Raw genomic sequence first — 9,582 nt, 5'->3', positions numbered from 1 at the left:
ATAAATATTTTCTCCCATTCAGCCCTCGTTTGTCAATGCCACTTGACCTCCCCCACTCCTCCCCCTTAACTGTGACAGGAGAAATGATAGCATCAACTTTGGGGAAAGACATCAAATAAAACTAAGTACTCATGCATTTATGGATTAGCATAGAAAAGCAAGAGTACATTCATAAGGGATAAATAATGCATCAGAAAGTTGTTCTGGCTAAGGCCGTGCTACCTTCAACGAGCCCGATCTCATCTGATCTCGGAACCTAAGCAGGGATGGGCCTATTTAGTATCTGGATGGGAGACCACCTAGGAATAGCAGGTGCTGTAGGCATTAAAAAAAAAAAATTGTTTTGTAGTTTCTTGGTTATGTGTAGATAATGTGAACTAGTGGTCCTGCATGGACTTCCCAATATGTTTATAAGAAGAGAATGTCCTTTAAAATTTTACATTATATTTTTCAATATGTTTGTATAAATTATATATTAACAAAGAGATATTTTTTCCACCAGTGTAATTTTCTATCAATGACATTGTTTTATAAATTGAATATTACTATGTGCTCGACACAGTTTAAGCAAAAGAAAACTAAACACTCCTAAATCCTTAAGAAAATAAAAGCTTATATGTCATCTCATGAAATGTTAAGATGGCTACTATTTTTTAATTAATTAATTAATTTAATTAGTTTCAAGTATATAGTACATTGGTTAGACATTTATATAATTTATTAAATGATCCCCCTAATTGCAACTTCTCCTTTATGGTTTTTCACCTAGTCAATATATTAATGCTAACTGCATTCCCTATGCCATGCTCCCCATGCCCATGACCAACTACGAATTTGTATTTCTTTAGGCCTTCACCCCATTCTCCCAGTGCCCCAAGCCCTCTTCCCCTCTATCCAACACCAAATTGTCCACTATATTTGTGAGTCTGTTTTTCATTAGTTTGTTCTTTTTGTTGCTTAGATTCCACATATACATAAAATCATATGGTATTTATCTTTGTCTGATTTATTTAACTCAGCATAATAAAGTCTAGGTTCATCTATGTTGTTGTAAATGGTAGGATTTCATTTTATTTTTTTATGGCTGAGCAATATTCCTTTATGTATATGAAGCATAACTTCTTTATCCAATTGTCTGTTGATGGGCATTTAGGTTGCTTCCATATCTTGGCTGTTGTAAACTGTTCTGCCATAAATTTGGGGGTGCATAGATCTTTATGAATTATTGTTTTGTTTTTCTTTGGATGAATACCAAGAAGTGCAATTGCTGGGTTAAAAAGTAGATCCATTTTTAATTTTTTGAGAAACCTCCAGCTTGTTTTCCATAGCGGCTGTACCAATTTGCAATCCCACCAACAATGTATGAGGTTTCCCTTCTCTCTGCACCCTCGCCAATACTTGTTGTGTTTTGATTTATTGATGATAGCCATTCTGACAGCTGTGAGATAATATCTCATTGTGGTTTTAATTTACATTTTTCTGATGATTAGTGACCTTGAGTATCTTTTCATGTGTCTATTGGCCGTCCGTATTTCCTCTTTGGAGAAATATTTGTTCAGGACTTCTGTCCATTTTTAATTGCATTGTTTTTTTTTTGTTGTTGTTGTTGAGTTGCATGAGTCCTTTATATATTTTGGATATTAACCTCTTATCAGATATATCATTAGTAAATTTCTTCTCCCAAACAGTCGGTTGTCTTTTTGTTTTGTTGATGGTTTCCTTTGCTGTACTTAAACTTTTTAGTTTGATGTAGTCCCATTTGTTTATGTTGTCTTTTGTTTCCCTTGCCTGGGAAAATATATCCAAAAATAAATTACTGTTATTAATATCAGAGAGTTTACTGCCTATGTTTTCTTCTAGGAGTTTGTTTTATGGTTTCGGGTCTTATATTCAACTTTAATCTATTTTGAGTCTATTCTTGTATATGGTGTAAGAAGGTGGTCCAGCTTCTTTTTTTTGCATGTATCTGTCCAATTTTCCCAACACCATTTTTTGTTCTGCCATAAATTTTGGGGAGAATAGATCTTGACAAATTATCTTCATCCCATTGTATATTCTTGCCTCCTTTGTTATAGAAGTAAATGAGTGTATAGGCGTGGATTTATTTCTGGACTCTATTCTTTTCCATTGGTCAATGTATCTGTTTTTATGCCAGTACCATGCTTTTTTGAATACGATAGCCTTGTAGTATAGTTTGATATTAGGTAGTGTGATAGCTCCAACTTTGTTCTTCTTTTTCAAGATTGCAAAGGCTATTTGGGGTCATTTATGGTTCTATATAAGTCTTAGGATTATTTATTCTAGCTCTCTGAAAAATGCCATTGATATTTTGATAGGGCTTACATTGAATCTATAGATTACTTTGGGTAGTACGGCCATTTTAATGATGTCGATTCTTCCTACTCATGAACACAGTATATGCTTCCATTTATTTGTATCTTTTTCGATTTTTTTCACTGACATGATTTTCTGAGAACAAGGCTTTTACTTCCTTGGTTAATTTGATTCCCAGGTATTTTATAGTTTTCAATAGAATTGTAAATGAGATTGTTTTCTTAATTTCTCTTTCTGAAATTTCATCATTGGTGTATAAAAATGCCACTGACTTCTGAATATTTATTTCGTAACCTGCTACTTTACTGAATTCATTGATCAGTTCCAACAGTTTTTGGGTGGAATCTTTAGGGTCTTCTCTATACAGTATCATGTCAACAGCAAATAAGGAGAGTTTTATTTTTTCCTTTCCAATTAGGATATCTTTTATTTATCTTTCTTATCTTATTGCTGTGGCTAAGACTTACGATATATTGTTTAAGAGGAGTGGTGAAAGTGCGAATCCTTGTCTTGTACTTGATCTTAAGAAAAATGCTTTTAGCCTTTCCCCATTATGATGTTAGCTGTAGGTTTGTCATATATAGCCTTTTTATGTTGAGATATGTTCCCTCTATTCCCACTTTGCTGAGTTTTTATCATAAATGAATGCTGGATTTTGTTGAACAATTTTTCTGCATCTATTGATATGATGATATAGTATTTATTTTTTTGATGTGTTAATGTGGTATATCACATTAATTGATTTGTGGATATTCTACCAACCTACCATCCCAGGAATAAATCCAACTTGAACATGGTGTATGATATTTTTCATGTGTTGCTGAATTCCGTTTGCTAATATTTTGTTGAGGATTTTTGCATCAGTGTTCATAAGAGTAATCAGTCTATAGTATTTTTTGTTTTGTTTTGTTTTGTTTTTGTACTGTGTTTGTCTGGTTTTGGAATCAAGGTAATGGTGGCCTCATAAAAGGAGTTATGGAGTGTTCCCTCTTCTTGAATTTTTAGAATAGTTTGAGTTGAATAGGTGTTAATTCCTCTTTTAATGTTTGGTAAAATTCGCCCATGAAGCCATCTGGTCCAGGACTTTTTTTTTTATGGGAGGATTTTGAATACTGATTCTGTTTCATTGGTGGTAATCGGTTGGCTCGCATTTTCTGTTTCTTCTTGACTCAGTCTTGGAAGATTGTATGTTTCTAGGAATGTGCCTATTTCTTCCAGGTTGTCCAATATATTGGTATATAATTGACCATAGTATTTTCTTGTGACCCTTTGCATTTCTGTGGAGTCCATGGTTATTTCTCTCCTTTCATTTCTGATTTTATTTATTTGAGTCCTCTCTCTTTTTTTCCTTGATGAGTTTGGCTAAGGGTCTGTCAATTTTGTTTATTCGTTCAAAGAACCAGTTCTTGGTTTCATTAATCTTTTGTATTGTTTTCCTAGACTCTATTTCATTTATTTCTGCTCTGATCTTTATTATACCTTTTCTTTTATTCACTTTGGGCTTTGTTTGTTGTTCTTTTTCTAGCTCTTTTAAGTGTAAGTTTAGATTGCTTATTTGAGCTTTTTCTTGTTTCTTGAGGCAGGCCTCTATTGCTATGAATTTCCCTCTTGGTACTGTTTTTCCTGTGTCCCATAGATTTTAAGTTGCATTTTCATTTTCATTTGTCTCTAGGTATCCTTTGATTTCTTCCTTGATTTCATTAATAACTCATTCATTGTTTAGTAGCATGTTATTTACCCTCCATGTATTTGTATGTTTTCTAGTTTTTTTTCTTATAGTTGATTTCAAGTTTCATACTATTGTGATCAGAAAAGACGATTAATATGATTTCGATCTTCTTAAATGTATTGAGACTTTTTTGTGTCCTAACATGTGTATCCTGGAAAATGTTCCAAATACGCTTGAGAAGAATGTATATTTTGCTGCTTTGAGGTATAATGCTCTGAAAATATCTATTAAATCCCTCTGGTCTAGCATGTCTTTTAGGCCTGTTGTTTCCTTGTTAATTCTTTTCCTGGAAGATATGTCCATTGGTGTCAATGGGGTGTTAACATCTACTATGAGTGTATTACTGTTGATCTCTCTTTTTATGTCAGTCGATAATTGCTTTATATATGTAGGTACTCTTATGTTGAGTGCATATATATTTACCAGGGTTATGTCCTCTTGATTTATCGATCCCTTTATCATCATGTAATGCCCTTTTTTTGGTCTCTTATTGTAGCCTTTGTTTTAAAGTTTATTTTATCTTTTTATCTCATATAAGTATCACTACTCAGGCTTTTTTTTTTTTCCCCATTTGTGTGAAATACCTTTTTTCTCCCTTTACTTTTAGTCTGTGAGTGTCATTTGATCCAAAATGAGTCTTTTGTAGACTGCATATGTATGGTCTTGTTTTTTATCCATTCGGCTACTCTATGTCTTTTGATTGGAGCATTTAATATATTTATATTTAAAGTGATTACTAATAGGTACATAGTTATTGCCATTTTATTATTTGTATTTGTTATTTCTATTTTCTTTTTTACTCCTTCTCTTTTTACAGAAGTCCCTTTACCATTTCTTGTAATACTGGCTTGTTGGTGATGAATTACTTAAGCTTTTCCCTGTCTGGGAAACTTTATCTCACCTTCCATTTTAATGGAAAGCCTTGTTGTTTAGAGTATTAGTTGTTGTAGATTCTTGTTTTTCATAACTTCGAGTATTTCTTACCAGTCTCTTCTGGACTGCAAAGTTTCCTTTGGAAAATCAGCAGACATTCTTATGGCAGTACTCTTGTAAGTAACTATTTGCCTTTCTTTTGCTGCTTATAAGATTCTCTCTTTTTCTTTTACTTTTGGTATTTTGTTTATGATGTTTCTTGGTGCAAGTCTGTTTGAATTCCTCTTGTTTGGGACTCTTTATGCTTCCTAAACTTGTATGTTTGTTTCCTTTGCCAAGTTAGGGAATTTTTCTGTCATATTTCTTCAAATAGATTCTCAATCCCTTGCTCTCTCTCTTCCCCTTCAGGTACTCCTATGATCTGGATATTGTTACACCTCTTGTTGTCCTGGAGGTCTCTTAAACTATCCTCATTTTTAAAAATTCTCTTTTTCTTCTTTATGTTGTTTTGATTGGGTGTATTCTGCTACCTTGTCTTCCAGCATGCTGATTCGATCTTCTGCTTCATCCAATCTACTGTTGAATTTTTCTAGTGTATTCTTCATTTCAGTTATTGTATTCTTTATTCCTGTCTGGTTCTTTTTTTATGATTTCTATGTTCTTTTTTATGCTTACTATCTCTCTGTTGATGTTCTGATTGAGCTCATCCATTCTCTCCATAAGTTTGTTGAGCATCCTTATAGCCATTAATTTGAACTCTGTCTCTGGTAGATTGCTTGCCTCCATTTAATTTAGCTTATTTTCTGGAGTTTTCTCCTGTTGTTTCCTTTGCGGCATGTTTCTTTGTTTTCTCATTTTATTAGCCTCTCTGTGTTTGTTTCTATGTATCAGGAATATTTGTTTCATCTCTCAGCCTTGGCAAGATGGCCTAATGTGGAAAGTTTTCTGTGTGGCCCAGTGGTGCACTCTAACTGATCCCCTGTGTCAGGGGCTCTGGACATGATCTTTGTGTGGATTGTTTGTGATCTTCTGTTGTTGTCAAGCCTTTATTGCTGTTAGTATATCAGTGGATGGGGTTAATCTCAGGCTGACTTATTGTGGGATTTGGCTGTACCCACAGGGTAAGAGTTGCTGTGGGGGGGCTGACCCCACTAGATGGGCTTTGCCCTAGCAGTCTTGTGTACTCGTTGTGACTATCCTTTGTGTGTACCACTAATAGGGCTAGTCAGTAGTTGCTCTGTTGTGTTCTGGTGCCAGCCTCCAGATATATTGGTTTTGTGGCCCCTTGGGAGAGGATTCCCCATAGGCTAAGGTCAGCCACTGCTTTCAATTGCTCAGGGCTACCTGGTGGGAATTGCATAAAGTGATATGTAGATGGTTGTTGCCTATGCTGGATCTATAAGTAAGTGGAAGAGACAGCACTGTAGGCAGCAGTCCAGTTATACCCCATCCCTGACCTATGATAGTTTAACAGAGGGACCAGTGCTCCTCAAGGCATGACAGTTGCCTGTAAGTCTCTGACACTGGATGAGCCTCTGGGAGATATGCATGTTGGGTGGCACAGGGACTCCAGGACTCCTTGGTCTACTGAGTAAATGTCCCCCTGCCACTGCAGTGTCAGTTTGCATGCTAGCTTTGTCTCTGTGGCTCTCTGTACAAGTTTTCAATCATAGCAAGGTCAGTTGCTGCCTACCTTGGGCTTGAATGCACCACTTCAGGGCAAGGGCAGCTCCCTATTGATGTACAGCAGCCACTTTGTGTACTGGATTGAGCAGGAGATCAGAGAGTCAAGGGCCATCAGGCCAGTGCAGACCCCTGTAATCCTTTCAAGAGATATTATGGCTCGTACAGGCAGCAGTAGTTTGCCCACAACTGTTTTTCCCGGAATGCACACTTATTGCACTAGCTAAGGACTGTTGTTGCCTTCACAGATTGTGCAACCCCAGAGCCAAGTAGGGCATGGGAGGCTGCCTGTCAATGGGCTGCAGGTACTTTGTGGCTTAGGTGAAATGGGATCTCAGTGAGACAAGGGTTGTCAGGCCAATACAGCCTCAGTTTTGCTGCAACTTCTGTACCTCATTCTTTTTGCTGTAGTCACAGATCAAGTGAGACCAACTTCCATCTAGGGTAGTCCCACAGACCCTTGCATTCCCCAGATGCAATATTGCAACCCTTGTAGGCAGCAGAGGTCTGCCATCAACTGATTTTCCTGCAGTGCCCACCCTGTGTTAGACAAAGTTTGTTGCCAGTGGGGATTGGGAGACCTAGTGGGGAGTGGCAGAGCTGTGGCTGTTCACTGTCAATGGGCCATCTGGGGCAATTTGCAGGTTGGATGAGGTGGGTTGATCTCTTCAGGCCAGAGCTTTCTATTGGCCCTGTGGGAGGAGCCCTGTGGTCTATAGATTGTGGAATAGGCAGTACAATGGTGGCTGCCCTTCCAGCTCTGTTCTGGCACCAAGCAATGCAGACTTTCTCAGAATGAATCCTGCAGGATCTCTGACCCACCACAGATGTCCCAGGTGAGTGTCTGCAGGTCAGAAAGATTGTGTGCTGTCCCTTCAAAGGGGCATCTAGGGTCTCGGTCTCCTTCCATCTCAACCAGATGGTGGGGATTCCCTCTGGTCTTTACAGTCAGAGTTATTGGAATCTCCTCTTCCCTGGTCTGGACTCCTGGGCTGGGGATCCCGAAAATGAGTCCAGGACTCCCCTCTTCAGGAGATTCTCTGAAGCCTTGCTCTCCATCCTGGTGATCCTCCACCATCTTCAGGTGCAGGTCCAGCTGGATTTGTGACTTTGCCCCTCCCACTAGCTTTGATGTGGCTTCTTTATATTCTCAGAGGAACATGTTACAAGCAGCTGAACTTCAGATGATTCTCCATGTTGATTATTTTTTAATTTGGTTGTAGTATCAATGCAGACCTGGGAGGAGACAAACCTGCTTTTAACTAGTCCACCATCTTCCTCCCAATCCAGAATGGCTACTATTAAAAATAAATAAAAATAAAGATTGGTGAGGTTATGGATAAATTGAAACTCTTGTGTTCTATTGGTAGTAATATAAGATGTTGCAACTACTATGGAAAACAATGTGGAGGTTACTCAACAAATTAAAAAGAGGACTACAATATAATATAGCAAATTTACTTTAGGATATATATCCAAAAGAACTGAGGCAGAATCTCAGAGATATTTATACAACCATGTTTATAGCAGCATTATTCACAGTAACTGATAGAAGCAACCCATTTGTTTATTGAGAACTGATTGAATAAACAAAATGCATATACATATAGTGGGATTTTATTCATTCTTAAAAAGGAAGAAATTCTTATACATGCAACAACATGAATAAAACTTGAGGATATGATGCTAAGTGAAATAACCTAATCTCAAGAAGATATTTTGGTGTCTGTGAATCTGTGGAGATTTCAGTCTGGCTGAGAATGTTGATTCTGATTGTCCTCCAAGCTTTTTGAGCCTCCTCCAAAAGCCTGCAATAATATGATATATATATATATATATATATATATATATATATATATATATATATATACACACACACACACACAAATACTGTAAGATATATATTTGTATATATATTTGTATATCATACAAATACTGTATGATTCCATTTATACAAAGTACCTAGAGTAACCAAACCCATAGAAATGAAAAGATGAATGGTGGTTGCAGGAGTTGGGAGAGGGAGTATTGGGGAGTTGGTGTTGATGAGTATACACTTTTAGTTTTGTAAGATGAAAAAAGGTCTAGAGATTGAAAAACAGAGTCAGTATATTTAAACTGTACACTTAGAAATTGTTAAGATGTAAATTTTTTTATGCATTTTTATCAGAATTTTTAAAAGTCTGTATCAATATTTAAGTTATATACACATGATATAATTAGAGAAATTTTTGAGTAACCATACAGTTAGTTATACAATGAATATACATAGTGCTGTATATTGAGTTGATATTTAGTTAGTATGCACTGGGATCAGAGTACTAGCTATTCTGATTGATCAGCCTTTTATTCTAGGCCATTCAATCAGTTTGGTGACTGCTCGCTTCTTATCAGTATACAAACACACGTACAAACAAACACACACATATTAAAGAGTCACATTCTCAGTATCTCCTACAGAGCTGGAAAGAAGAGGAAAGGGGGATGGTACAGACTAAAACAGAGAAGGCTGATCCTCTCAAGAAAAGCAATGAGACTTGAGTACATAGATTCTCTAGGAAAATCTGCCTGTGTAGGGTGGATGGATCAGAAATATAGCCACCTGGTCTCCATTAGTACAAGAATACCTGTTGGCCAAAACTGGGAAGTTGAAATCCCACTGGCCCCCAAGAGGGAGCGAGGCAAGGCTAGGACGTAACAAGGACGATTTAAGACCTTCTAAGAAGAGATGAAGTGCTACTGAAGAAGTGAGGGAATTAGATGAGAGGGAGGTGAGAGGACACATAAAAGAAAGGAGAAAAAAGAAAAGAGGGAGGGGGAAGAGCGAGCGAGAGAGAGAGAGACAGAGACAGAGAGAGACAGAGAGAGACAGAGAGAGAGGGAGAGAGAGAGGGAGAGAGAGAGAGAGATGGAGAGAGAGAATGTCTGCTCCCCACTCATGATATTTGAGAGACTCAAAGAGC

The 9,582-nt window shown here is 37.1% G+C and overlaps 1 pseudogene; it reads left to right on the top strand.

The window, feature by feature from the left end:
* The first annotated feature begins 205 nt into the window (after positions 1-205).
* LOC120613892 (uncharacterized) lies at positions 206-324 on the top strand (annotated as a pseudogene).
* The last annotated feature ends 9,258 nt before the right edge of the window (positions 325-9,582 follow it).

Source organism: Pteropus medius, unplaced genomic scaffold (assembly GCF_902729225.1).
Source record: "Pteropus medius unplaced genomic scaffold, Ma_sr-lr_union100, whole genome shotgun sequence".
Taxonomy (NCBI): domain Eukaryota; kingdom Metazoa; phylum Chordata; class Mammalia; order Chiroptera; family Pteropodidae; genus Pteropus; species Pteropus medius.
The sequence above is the reverse complement of the archived record's forward strand: the minus strand, read 5'-3'. Positions and strand labels throughout refer to the sequence as shown.